The 14717-nt window shown below is 38.8% G+C and overlaps 1 long non-coding RNA gene across 2 annotated transcripts in view; it reads left to right on the forward strand.

Moving 5' to 3' along the window:
• Positions 1-14571, forward strand: part of LOC133763385 (uncharacterized) — a 28125-nt gene extending 13554 nt beyond the window's left edge. Inside the window, exons 3-4 of one of the 2 annotated variants that reach the window (XR_009866404.1) lie at positions 9361-9426; positions 14450-14571. This is a non-coding gene — a long non-coding RNA (uncharacterized LOC133763385). The remainder of the gene's footprint in view (positions 1-9360; positions 9427-14449) is intronic. The other variant, XR_009866405.1, reaches the window with a different exon arrangement.
• Positions 14572-14717: the final 146 nt, after the last annotated feature.

Genomic DNA, 14717 nt, shown 5'->3' on the forward strand with positions numbered 1-14717 from the left:
TTTTATTTGAAAGGCAAAGTGACAGAGAGGGAGAAGCAGAGGCAGAGAGAGAGAGAGAGAGAGAGAGAGAGAGATTGTGGCAGCAATGACTAAGGCTAGGCCAGGTTGAAGCCAGGGACCAGGAGCCAGGAGCTTCTTTCAGGTCTCCTATATGGTACAGGTGCCCAAGCACTTGTGCCATCCTCTGCTGCTTTCCCAGGCACATTAGCACGGAGCTGGATCAAAAGTGGAGCAGGTGGGATTTCAACTGTCACCCATATGGGATGGCAAGGCTGCATGCTGCAGCTTTCACCTGCTGTGCCATAGGGCTGGCCCTGCGTAGAGCCTATCTTGTCAGCCTCTTCCTCCAGAATCCATTATCTTGCTTCCTATTGTTCTTTTCCTATGAACATCTCATTTATGAGTTGTGAGACCTTACCAGGTAATTTCTATTTTTGTTCTCATGCCAGCAACTCAGCTGTTTATCTCCTGTCTATCCCTTTTATCTGGAATTTTAAGCAATAGTTTGCTTAGGGGAGAAGCCAAAAGGAGGATGGTGGAGTTTCCTTGTCTTCGGGTTGGGATACAGTCTAATGAATGATGAGTTCTTGTCTTTTTGGCAAGAAGGTAGGTTATAGTATTTTGAACAAGCATTGAGAGTTGATCAGAAGAGTAGACAGGACAGTGGAAACTACCTGGCAAGCAGAAAAAACAAAACAAAACTCTCAGGGATATTACAGGAGGAGCTACAGGAGGAGGGGTCTATGTAGGAAATGGTGAAGGAACAGCAGAAAGAATAGCAGATCTGAGGGGGTAAGCAGGAAGACTAGGAGATCTGATGTTGCCGTCAGGATCACAGTGACACAAGGATTCATAACAGAGGCTATGTAAAAAGTATATTCTGTCCATTTCTCTGCACAATTCAATCAACTTGATTACAAAAAGCAGTCCAAAATTCAGTCATGGCTGAATTAGAAACTTAATCAGATATATACATTTTTTAAAAAGGCAGAGTGACAAAAAGAGAGATAGGGAGAGACAGAGAAAGGTCTTCTATCCGCTGGCTCACTCCCCAAATGCCTGCAACCTCCAGAGCTGGGCCAGGCAGATGCCAGGAGCCAGGAACCAGGAGCTGCTTCTGAGTCTCCCATGCATAGGCCATCTTCTACTACTTTCCTAGGTGCTAGATTGGAAGTGGAGCAACCAAGACTGGAAGCAGCATTCATGTGGGATGTCAGTGCTGCAGGCGGTAGCTTAACTTGCTTTGTCAGAATGCTGGTCCCAGATAGATACATTTTAGATATTAATATGCATGACCAGGCCAGCTCTGTGGTGTAGAGGGTAAGGCTGCCGCCTGCAGTGCCGGCATCCCATATGGACATGCTCCACTTCTGATCCAGCTTTCTGCTATGGCCTGGGAGAGCAGTAGAGGATGGCCCAAGTCTCCCACCTTTGTGAGAGACTCAGAGGAAGCTCTGGCCATTGTGGATGGAAGACTCTCTCTCTCTCTCTCTCTCTGCCTTTGCCTCTCGGTGGCTCGCCTTTCAAATAAATAAATAAATCTTAAAAAAATGCATGCCTACAATCATATGTATTAATTAGTTTTTTTTCATTCTTGTTGTTGAGATTAGGGCTATATTCCTTTACAGACTCTGAGGCAGATTTCAAATTGGGGTAGAATGTCTTTTATTAAACATAGAAATCACCAAATTTTTGTTTCCTAATAATCTCTTAAGAAATTGCTGACATTTTTCATTCCAAATATATTTTGCATTTAAATCCCATATGATTGGAAAGAATCATTACCTATTTAAATTATCAAGATGATTTTCCAATCATTTGAACAAATCACAAATACTTAAAGGAATTCCATGGTTCATTGTTTCTTGAGTAAGGTAATTTGGAAGAGGAAATAAAAATCAATCTGCTTCTCTATGTAATAGAAAAGCAAAGGAGAAATAAAAAGAGCAGTAAAATTATACTGGATGTTTGTTTTTATTTCTACTGAGCCAGCATACTTTAATTTACTATCAGCTGAGAGACTCTTAATGTGCAGAGTGGGTCAATAATGTAGTTCAATCACTCTCAAACTTTGAGACATTCTAGTTAATGAAGAAAGGGCTCATTTTTCAATTATAATCCCTGGCAATAATAACCTTATAATGGTTAACAAAGACTAACTGTGTATTTCTTCTATTAATAAAATATAAAACACTGACCAAATGAAGTTGCGAAACTGTGCTACTACCAACTATGGTTTCTTGGTATTGAGTATTTCAGTCAAGTTAATAATCTGGTTAATAAAAAAATTCATAGAGATGCAACGTGGTTTCAAAAAAATAGTCCTTACTTGGGCAAAGTATATAATCATCTAAATTTCAGTTTACTAATCTGTTAACTCATAATATGGAGATCGTTACATCTAGATTATTATAGTTATGGTTAAATATAAATGTATATGAAGTACCTATTATTATTCTTTATGTCTCAGAATTATAATTGGAATTTATCACTTCAGTATCTATCTTAGAGGTAGGACTGGTTACCTTGCTGCCTGTGCAGCTAATATCAGCTTTGTCACTTCTATCATCTTGATTGTCAGCCTTAATCCCACACCTGTTATTGCTCTTACTGGGTCAAAGGTCGACCCTCTCTTCACCAGAAGCTCCAGAAGGGATGGCTTTATATTTCAGGGTTTCTTATCATCCATTTTTTTCTAGATATATTTCCCTTGAGCTTGTTTGGTAGAAACTTGAATCTTGCCTCCAGCCCAGCTCCCTGACTTGCCCACCATTAGAATGCTATGAAAGATATCAGTCCCAGAGGTGAGGGTAACAATTACTGTTTCCTCTACCCTACCCAACAAACACACAACACACTTTTTTTGAGACTCTTTTTTTTTAAAGGTTTTATTTATTTATTTGAAAGTCATTGTTACTCAGGGAGAGGAGAGGCAGAGAGAGGGAGAGGGAGAGAGAGAGGTCTTCCATCTGCTGGTTCACTCCGCAGCTGGCCGCAACGGCCGGAGCTGCACTGACCAGAAGCCAAGAGCCAGGAGTTTCTTCCGGATCTCCCACATGGGTGCAAGGGCCCAAGGACTTGGGCCATCTTCTGCTGCTTTCCCAGGCCACAGCAGAGAGCTGGATTGGAAGTGGAGCAGCTAGAACTGGTGCCCATATGGGATGCCAGCACTGCAGGCAGCAGTTTTACCCACTATGCCACAGCGCCGGCCCTTCTTAGCTTTCTTAATGTTGGAATTATCATTAGGTGTAATCACTCTCTCAAAGCCTCTTGAGATATCCAATCTAAAGATCTGGACTATTTGTAAATGATTTTCTACTGACACTCCTTCCTTCTGTACCTGCTGGTCTGTATGAAGTTACCTCCTACATCAAGTCAGAGTTCATTTCTGTGGTGAGGCTTGCTTTGAGAGTATCATATGACCATGCCAATTCAGCCTAGGTAAAATATGATCCTTCTTTGATTTGCATTTCTAATGTTGTTAAAGGAATAAGGATGGAAAGGGGGGGGGGTGGTGGTTAAAAAAAAAGAGTGCCCTGAATTTTATTCCATTTAAGAAAAAACATTTCAGCAAGTAGGCCACATATATTTGCATCTTTAAAATTAAATCAATACAGTAATCAAACAAAAATCCATTAAGCTATGAAACAGCAGAGCTACAAATCTATGTTGTTTTTAATGAATGCATTTAATCGTCAAGGGATAAAATGTTCAGACGAAAGGCTAAATGAGTCCTTGGTTTTAAATAGATTTAACCTTGCAAATACAATTTGGACTCAGTCTCTGATGTTTAAAAGAAGATAGTCAAAAATGCAATTTCCTCTACCAAAAGATACAAGAACAAAACAGTAAATATTGTTTTTGAAATATTACCATTAAACATTCATTAAGCATCCACAGGATAGACTGTGCTATATTAGGTATTTTGAGACCTCTGCAATTTTAGTTGGGGCAGTTTTTCTTCTCAGGAATCTTAGAAATCTTGGGATGAAATAAGGACAGAGGTATCATGTATAATATAAACATTAATTTTTAATATTAAATTTAAAGCTTGTTAGATCACTGAGTAAAGGTACTCTTATAAAATTGTACTTTACAGTATTCTCTATACATTTAAATATGCATCCTATGTTAAAAGCAGTATACTAAAAACGAATCCTTTGTGGTGTTGTTGTTGTGTGTGTGTATGTGTATAAAACACTAACACTTATGTAGTGCTAATATGAGCCTGGCACTATCCAAAGGATTCTGTATATGTTAACACATTGAATTCTCACATTGACCCAATAATGAAGACACTAACAATATTTGTATTTTTCAGAGAAAGAAATGGAATCACTAAGATGGTAAAATAGCTTAGTGGTAGGGCCCTCTGGCTTCCTGTACCAAATTCCTATTGATAAGAATGAAGAGTAAAGGAATAATGATTTGGGGCCGGTGCCACGGCTCACTAGGCTAATCCTTCGCCTTGCAGCGCCAGCACACTGGGTTCTAGTCCCGGTCGGGGCGCCGGATTCTATCCCTGTTGCCCCTCTTCCAGGCCAGCTCTCTGCTGTGGCCAGGGAGTGCAGTGGAGGATGGCCCAAGTGCTTGGGCCCTGCACCCACATGGGAGACCAGAAGAAGCACCTGGCTCCTGCCATCGGATCAGCAGAATGTGGGGGCTGGGGTTCCAGAGCTACAGGGATGGTTGCAGGTTTAAATAGGATGATCAGGTAAGAATCATGGAGAAGGTGACATCTAATCTGAGCTTTGTCGACTGGCAGGAGGAAATATATCAGTGTGGAAATCTAGGGGAAGAGCATTTCAAGCAAAGGCAATAGCCGGTGCTAAAGCCCTTGGGAGGGACTGCCTGTGCTGATTGAGAGAGGGGGAGGATGGGAAGAGAGGAGGTCAGAGACTGAAGAAGAAAATGGGTTCAGTGACTTTTTGTTCTTAGAGAAATTTGTAGCTATTGGAAGGTTTTGAGCAGAAGAGTGACATGATCTGACCTATACACTGGCTATTGTGTTAATAACAGACTATAAAAGTGTCACAAGAGTGGAAGCACAGAGGATAGTCAAGATGCTATGACAATAATCCTTGTAAGAAGGATGATGTTCAAGGTGAGGGCAGAGAAAGTGATGATTCTGATAATTTTATGAATGGGAAACCTACAGATATTCCTGAGTGATGGGAATAGGACTGATGAGCAGAAAAAGTTCAGGGTATCAACAGATTTAAGACCTTTCTCTCTCTCTCTCTCTCTCTCTCTCTCTCACTGTCTTACTCTGCCTGTCAAAAAAAAAAAAAAAGAATAATGAGCAATAAGATTTCTTTAAGTCACTAAATTTGAGGCAGTTTTTTAAGCAGCAGTAGGTAATTGATATATACATAGTGACTGCCATCCTATGAGCACCTGTCTGAAGCAGGCAACTGGTTTTTCCCAGGTAACTATAGCTGCTTTGTATAATATTGCTATTTTACAGATAATGTGTCCATTAAAACTGTGATATTGTATTCTACAGATAACTAACTGCACCTTTCCCCAATTTAAGAAATCAAGAGGCTTGCATAGCAGGTGTCAGAAATCAAACATACTTCTGCTATTAAGCATCAGGGTCTTTACGTGCAGCCTTCTCATTTCTGCTCAAAGAGATCACTATGAGAATGGAAGTTTATAACAATGAAACCTGGGCCCCAGCCACTAGTTTGAGTGTTTCTTCTTCGGATTCAACATACCCTTTAAATCTAGATACCTCCTATTCCCACAAATCTGTCCCAAAGACATAGATTCTATAATCCCTGGCCATATGTAAAACACTTTTGGCTAGAGGTGTCGGCTGAGCTGGGAAGGGCTGATAAATTCTTGTCTACAGCACCTACTGATATAACTCCTTTTATAGAATTGCTGGTAGTTTTCCTTCAACTGTCCCCTCTCTACTGAGGTCCTGACTCTGCATTGTATAAATTCCTTTTATATTCCTGGTCACCTGGAATTTGTACTATTTGTATTTGTGTTCTTCACTCCCTTGTTATATTCTCAGGATCAAAGAAGGCTCTTAAATTATTAATGAAAGGAATCACTGTCCAAAAGTAACTTTTACATGACTAACAATCTTCATTTATTATTTCTTAATATCAATAAGCTGACCTCTGCATGTTCTCTCAAGTTTGCATTATTTTGATGATATTTATGAAGGGGAAACACATGAGAAATGGTATTCTCATTCAATATATCAGGTGAAACTATGTTAAAGTAGTGCTCTGTTTAATATATAAGGCTTTGACAATGAAACACTATATAGGGTTGAATGCAGATATCAATGTAGGAAAGATTGCTGAGAAGAAACTTTTTGAATTTCATTCATTTGAAAATGTATACATTCTTCTGCATTGCAGGTTGTGAAAAATAAATTATTGATGGCCAGCACTGTGGGTCAATAAGCTAATCTTCCGCCTGCGGCGCCGGCACACCGGGTTCTAGTCCCGGTTGCTCCTCTTCCTGTCCAGCTCTCTGCTGTGGCCCAGGAGTGCAGTGGAGGATGGCCCAAGTGCTTAGGCCCTGCACCCCATGGGAGACCAGGAGAAGCACCTGGCTCCTGGCTTCGGGTCAGCGCAGTGCGCTGGCTGCAGAGCACCAGCCGCAGCGGCCATTGGAGGGTGAACCAGCGGTAAAGGAAGACCTTTCTCTCTCTCTCTCTCTCTCTCACTGTCCACTCTGCCTGTCCAAAAAAAAAAAAAAAAAAAGAAAAGAAAAGAAATTACTCAGTAGATTTGAAATTCCCTGTAGTTTGCTAAGATTACCTACCCATTTTAGAACACTGGAGCTCTGTGAACTGGTTGTTTGACTCCTTTGCTCACAGGAGAGTAGGCAAGTTGGGCTTCATTCTTCATCTGGCTTTAGTCATATGTGTCTTTGTGGAGTTTGAGAGCTGTGGGTTAAGGAGCACAAGGGATACTCATGTAAGCAGAGCAGATATGAGCATGGAAATAAAATGAGGCCAATTTGAAAGTGTTAGCAATAGAAACCAGGCAAAATCAAGAGGTGACAGAAGCAGCAGAATGCTCAGTGATAACAAGAGAACAGGGAATACATCTGGTTTTCTTGCCACTATACACCCAAGCTAATATAGTCTCATCGTTATGAGACTCAGAGATCAAGAAATGCTCATTGAATGAATAAATTAACAAATTAGAAACTCACTCGTAGTTGAGCCTATAAGGGAGTGTTTAGAGCTAAAAAGTAAGCTGAGCATTAGACCAAGTTTTGCTTTGTCACATCAGGTTCCTCTGCCAAGGTAGTTGTGAGTACTATTCAGATTTAAAGTTTTATTTTATTGTGAAACTAGAGGCTTTGGCAGCATTTGGAAAAGTTGGAGGACAATGGTGTCCAAGCATCAAACAAGGAAAAAAAGGAGAGAGATATTTGTTGAACATTTCCTATTTGCTACGCACTGTGTCAAGCATGTCACATACGTTATTTAATTCTTATAATTTTTGTGGAAGGTACAACTCTTAGTCCAATTTTACTGACAAATAAATGAACAGAGAATGTTTAAGTAACTCACTCAAGCTTATAAACTATTTTCCATTGTAAAACTGAGATTCAGACACAGTGTGACCTAAGAGGTGGGTTCTCAAACTCCACCCCAATGCATTCCACAGCTTCCCCACAGATAAAATTATTTGCACTGCCTGTAAAAAATGGGGGTTCCCAGCCCTGAAGTTTAGAATTAAGTCAAAGCCTCCACTGGCGGGGTCCTAGATTTGGCACTTTTAACTGAGGCACTCTTCATATGATTATTTTATTTTTAAATCATTAGAGGACCACCACTTAACATGGTACACTCATGGTTAACAGTCTCTTTTAAAAATATTGGTTAGACTTTCAATATTTCACTTATTGATAAACAAGTAGATGCTTTATTTTTAACCATTGAATAGTTTTTCCCTAAAAATCTTAGAAACAAGAGTATATATTAATTTGCGCTTCTAAGAGAAATGTGAACTGTATTTGAATGGAAGAATATTGTGGTAATATTTTACTTCTTTAGGAATACATTCAAAATGAATACTGTTTGTAAAATAAACAAAAAAAATTGAATCATTAAACGATTTGTTTAAAAAAGAGTTATAAATAGTTTGAATTCCAATTAATGTTTCACCACATAAAAGGGTGGTTAATCTCTAAAAGGAAAATCATTAAAGCTAATTGGATTTTAAAATCTGAAAAGCCCACAGGGATAGGCTTTTCTTGATTAAAAATTTTAAACTCATTTTACAGCACACATTTTGGCTGGGTTAGGGAAGGGTAATTAACTTCCTGTGGAAGATTTACTAATTACCACCAGAATAAAATCAGGTTAAACTAGCCCTGAACTTAGAAGCAATGTAAAATTATTTATCAGGTACAGCAGAATCTAGCACCACAAATAATAGGATGATCTCCTTAATTTTTATGCCTAGATTTTATTTTGATAGTTCTGATGGATTTCTCAAGTTTTTCATGAACATTATTAACTTGGCTATCTTATGTTTTAGGCTTATTAAGCTTTATAAATTATATTTTTTTAAATTACAAAATTTAATAAGTATAAAGCTACTTGGAATTGGCCCCGTGGCGCAGCAGGTTAATCCTCCACTTGCAGCACTGGCATCCCATATGGGCACCGGTTCTAGTCCCAGTTGCTCCTCTTCCAGTCCAGCTCTCTGCTATGGCCTGGCAAAGCAGTAGAAGATGGCCCAAATGCTTGGGCCCCTGCACCTGTGTGGGAGACCCGGAAGAAGAACCTGGCTTCTGGCTTTGGATTGGCACAGCTCCGGTGGCATCTGGGGAGTGAGCCAGTGGGTGGAAGACTTCTCTCTGTCTCTCCCTCTCACTGTTTGTAACTCTACCTCTCAAATAAATAAATAAAAATCTTAAAAAAGCTGCTTTATTGCAAAAACATGACTTTTATAAAATGTCTAATAATTAAATCTACAGTTTTAAATAATGTTTAGTATATAGATTGATCTAGTGCCAAATTAATTCAAAATTCCATGATTTTTATGCTTGAAAAACCTGAAAACATTTAATAAACATTTTGAAACTTTTTAGATCTATGGTGGAAAGAGTCTTTTTTTAGGGTTCCTTTCTCTGAAAAATAGATATACATATAAATCAGTTAATATTTGTATACTGGCTAAATTGCTATGAACAGTTTTTGACACAATACATTTTGTAACTTAAGTTGTCAATGTGTAAGAGACTAGTGTTGTGTTACATAACTCAGTGATTGAAAAGGAGACAAACTACTCTTTTAAAGGTTTTTCACAGTTTATTTTCTAAAAGAATGGACATTGAAATCTGTCACTAAGGAGTTTCTTTTTCCTCCTGTAGTAGGAGGAAAGTGGCTAGTCCAGGGGGGCTCAGAATTTATGCAAAGAACTTCCATATATCAGATTGGTGAGTATACATCCTGCTTGAAGACTTAACAGGCAAGTGTCACTTGGTTGAGGTCTGTGAGTATTAAAAATGTTGACTAAGAGAGGAGACCTCTGATTTCCTGGAAGCATTCCCAATGACCTGATGACAGGTCATTTCCCTATGATACCTTTAGGATTTTAATACACTGTATTAAAGGTTTCTGTGCAAGGGCATTAAAAAGAAGAGAATGGGTCAATGTTTGAAGGCAACTGCAGAAAACCAGAGGCACATGGGAAAATAGGAGGTAATAAAGAAGGAATTCTGGAGCAATAAAATCTGGTCCAGGACTAACGAGTGAGCATCAGCGATCTTCAGAATTTCAGAGAAGACAATTGGCTTTGTGCAGTCATATGAGATGGAGACATAGTTAATTTTTCAAGGATAGGGTTTCTAAAACGGAGCTCTGGTTCAGCCTGGCCCATTGTCTGGAAGAAGGACTTGGGATTCTAGGTCATTTAGTAAGTAAACCACAGCTCATCACATAGGAAAACAAAAATACATGGCAGAAAAGAGTCCTGTCAAGAAAGTGGAGAGGCTGGCGCTGTGGCTCACTAGACTAATCCTCCGCCTGCGGCGCCGGTACTCCGGGTTCTAGTCCCTGTTGGGGTGCTGGATTCTGTCGCGGTTGCTCCTCTTCCAGTCCAGCTCTCTGCTGTGGCCTGGGAAAGCAGTAGAAGATGGCCCAAGTGCCTGGGCCCTGCACCCGCATGGGAGACCAGGAGGAATCACCTGGCTCCTGGCTTCGGATCGGTGCAGTGCGCTGGCCACAACATGCCAGCTGCAACACGCCGGCCATAGCGGCCACTTTGGGGGTGAACCAACGGAAAAGGAAGACCTTTCTCTCTGTCTCTCTCTCTCTTACTGTCTAACTCTGCCGGAAGGGAGGGAGGAAGGCAGGCAGGCAGGAAGAAAGGAAGGCAGGAAGAAAGGAAGGCAGGAAGAAAGGAAGGAAGGAAGGAAGAAAGGAAGGAAGGAAGGAGAAATTACAAGGCCTGGAACAAAGAGGGCATCTGTCCAAAGCAAACATTAAAAAAGATCTATCGTGGTACTGCTTTGTTTCTCAGACTTTGGGTGCCTTTGGTAGTTCAGTATTTCATATTGATTAGATTACACCATGAAACATCTGGGTATAAATGGTAGGAAGTGTGCCTGGTGAAGCGGGTTGCCCAGTTCCTGGCTCTGGGCCTTTGGTGAGCTTCTGCTGCTATCATCTGTGGGTCATGGCCATGGACTGTTCTTTCTTAGCTTAGTTATGGGAGGTTTCTCCACACTTGTGACTCCCCTGAAGACTGTGTGGCTGTTACTCTATTCCTCTCAGAACAGGCTGTCCACTCTAAGGGCTTTATTGCTGGATATGTTCCAGCTACAGAATCCCCTTCTGGGAATCTCCCCACCTCTACCATCATACCCTCAGTGGTTCTGAGACCCAACAGAGCCACTCAGGAATGCAAGACATTTGAGAAGGAAGAGGCAAGAAAACGAGTCTTGAAATCCATCTCTCTCTATTGCTTTTATTTCTAATAACAAGAAATACAGACAATATATATTTTTCTGGTACATTTTAATAAATTAATTATTTTACAGATTGAAATGTTTTACTACATGTTAACTGGTTACTATGGACCTGCAAAAATGCTGATTTGACTTTTCATAGCATATGGCAAAAATCCACCTTCCTTTAATGGAGAAGTGAAGTTAAGTTTCCTGTGTTAATAGGACATAGAGCTCTCTCCTCCCCCTTCCAAGTGGGAAGAACTTCACTGAAGGAATTAGACTCTTATAGGAGAAATGAGGGCTGCATGTGTAATAATGAAACTTGCAGTCATAATTGTATCCATTATTGCTTTAAAAAACCCCACAAACATTATCATTAAACTTCTGAAAATAAATGATTCTAAAGCACTTAAAAATTGGATGAATAAGTTATTTCAAATCTATAATTTTACTTTCCGTAAGCAACCAATCTACTGTACATGCTCTCCAAAGGTGGACAATACACTGTATAATGCAACTTCGCTCTCAAAAATGTTTCTGATTAACTTTTTCATATACCAAAATAAACCCCCTGAAGTTAGTTGTATAAATAATCAAAAGCAATTTTCTCAGTCTTTGACTATAAGCAAGATATAAAATATTGCAAAAATAATTAACATGTATTTTAACAGATAACTAACATACAATATGGTAACATTCTAAATTATAAAATCCTAACAAAATAATTTCCTTTGTACAGGAAAAGTTTGCCAAAAGTACAGATGTATTAAACTTAAACCCATTCAATAACAATACAACTATAACATCTATCTTTTGCTTCACATATTTGCTCAGTTGAATATCAGTTTATTGGATCTTAAGTAGATGACAGACATTGTGATAATTGCTGCATCTAGAAATCATGAATTTAGATCCTTACTATATGTACTTTCTGTTAAATGAAGAAGACAGACATGTAAAGAAATATTCATACAAAGTGATACTCATTAACAGAAGACTAAACTTTAAGTCATTTCAGCAAGCTTATTACCCTTGAGACCAATAACATAACTTGTTGCCCTCGTTAGATCTTTATGGTTAGGCATGTTGTCCAAGTTGGTGAAATGAACAAAACTGCCTGACTCATAGAGTTATTTAACTATGGCCCTTTTTAAAAAAAATGAAAATATGCTCTTAACAACTGGATTCAGATGAATCTTTAAGTTTAGTTTATTATTACCATTAGTCTGGTCTATTGATTTGTGAGAAAATTGTCCTCCTGAAGTAGGCTAAAATTGAGCAGGTTTGTGAGCTGGAAGACCACGCCTTCGCCACACCCCTGTGTGACCTCACATCCTACCTGATACCCTCACCACGCCCCCATGTGACATCAGGCTCTACCTGACCATACATGAGTGCCCACCTGGCCACAAGCCACTCACCTGTGGAAAATATATAAAAAGGCAGGGAGTGTCACAAAAGGTGCTCTACCTCGGCGTTGCTGTAGGTGATAAGCAGTGGATAGCAGCTCTAGGTGCTTGCTGCACGTGGCTTTGGCCTGCTCTCTGAATGGTATGGATGCTACCCTAGTTTCCAGACTTTCCCCTCTCTCCTACCTGAACTAAAGCCTTCACTTTCCTAGATACCTCTCACACTAAATAAAGCTTAAAATGTATCATGCTGCCTTGTTTATCTGTGCCAGTATTTAGAATTCTCTTAAATATTAGGCAAGAACCCTCTCGGGCTTATTAATATTGGGGATTTATTAATAAGCATATGGTGAAATCGTATGGCACCCCAAATTCTGGTAGCATATGTGGCAGCCAGATAGCACTTCTGGGGAACTTTAAAGGGCCACATTTTTGTATAAATTTTAGGGGGTCATGTCTGATTTCACTCCCATTAACTACCAAGGTTTGTTTCTATCTTTTGTAACTTTTTGGAGCACAAAAAATAGAATTCTGAAAAACATACCCAATGAACAACTTATTAAAATTATGCTTTTACATGCAAAATAATGTTTGTGATTATGTTGATAGGGGAGGGAAGAGGAAGACACAGAGAACTCTACCTTGAGTGGGATTTATGAAAGCTGGAATTAGATGTCTGGTTAAGTTACAAAGTACACTGGGAATGGATAATGAAGCAAGAGTCATACATGAAACAGATTGCAATGCTGATCAGGCTCAATGCCCCCAAAATGATAGAACTGAAATTCTGTGAAGGAACTGTACAAGGAGAAAGAGTGTAACTCCAGCCTTTGTGGAAGATGTTAAAATGCTAAGCATTTGAACATGAAGGAAAATGAGACATCTGGCATGTAGAGATAGTAACCTAGCTTCCAAGACTGGAAGTTATTACAGGGAGGCAGAATTGTCTTCACTGTGAAGAACTTTCTAATAGAACTGTCAAAAAATGGAGAGAGTAACCATTTTTCCCCAAAATAGAAAGAAAAATATATCATTTGTCAAGGTTGTGTATTAGAATCTAGAGGGACTTTCTATACTAGGTTGGAAGCTGCATTAGATTCCAATGTTGTTTTTGAATTTGCATATGAGTGTAGGATTTAGAAGTTATTTTTGATAAGTGCATAATATCTTGTGACTAAACTATTTTGATATTAAATTTGATCAAATATCATAGTGTCATCAAATGTCATTTGTAAATACATCTAAAGGAAGGCATTTAGCCTAGAGTCTAAGATGCCCACATCCCACATCAAATGCCTGGGTTTGATTCCTGCCTCTGGCTCCTAACTCTAGCTTCCTGCTAATACAGATCCTGGGATGTAGCAGGAATCACTCAAGCAGTTTGGTTCCTGCCACTCATTTGGGAGACCTGGATTGTGTTCCCAGCTTCCAGGCATTTGGGAAGCAAAACAGCAAATGGAAGAGCAAAAAGCTCTTTGTCTGGATCTCTATCAGAAATTCAAACAAAATAAACCACACCTAAACTTTGAAGATATATTCTTCAAATTAAATAATACTTAATTAAAATCTCTACATTTGGCTATATAATGACATTTGCAAGGGAATAAGAACAATCATTCAGGACAAAATTTTAGATATTTTGGATTTTATTTACTAAAAAGCAAACATGCACTTAGGGCAAACAGAAGGAAAAAGGCCAATTAGCTAATTCGGAATGTCAGCACCATTTATAACTTTTCCTGAGTGAATAAAGAAATTCCTTTGAATGAAAATGCTCCTATTATGTAGTTTCAAAACTCAAGTCCTGTTTAGAAATTTTGAATATTCAGGATCATTGAAATTGAGTTACTTAGAATGCCTAAAATTCTAAATAAGTTGGAGGAAGCAATTAGCAGTATACCAGAAAATGGTTGAGATTAACTTTGTAAATAGAATGTAAAAATCTTTGGTTTTGCATCAAGTGAGGGAAATTATTACGTCAATAATAATCTGCCACATGCCAGTCTTTGATAAGTCATCTTATTTTAAAGTATGACTTTATTAAGTGTGGTAAAGTTGTTTCTTAAACTAAAAAAAACTCTGCTTTCTATAAATTTCAGCCCTTGTTTCTAGGTTGTCCTCTGGAGCTGTCTGTCCGTCAGAAGAAATTTTTGAGACTTATACTTTAATTCTACACATATGAGTTTCCAGAACACTAAAAATGATTTTTAAGTAACATATGCATGTGTATATATATTTATGTATTTAATCATTAAAGCATTTATTGCTTCCAAATACCAAAGTGTAAACAGATATGTCCTTCTGTGCTTGACTCTGATTTTCAAAAGCATGCCTTTAAGCCATGAACACTAAACACTTAAGTCAATT

The sequence above is a fragment of the Lepus europaeus genome, chromosome 7 (genome assembly GCF_033115175.1).
Source record: "Lepus europaeus isolate LE1 chromosome 7, mLepTim1.pri, whole genome shotgun sequence".
Classification (NCBI taxonomy): domain Eukaryota; kingdom Metazoa; phylum Chordata; class Mammalia; order Lagomorpha; family Leporidae; genus Lepus; species Lepus europaeus.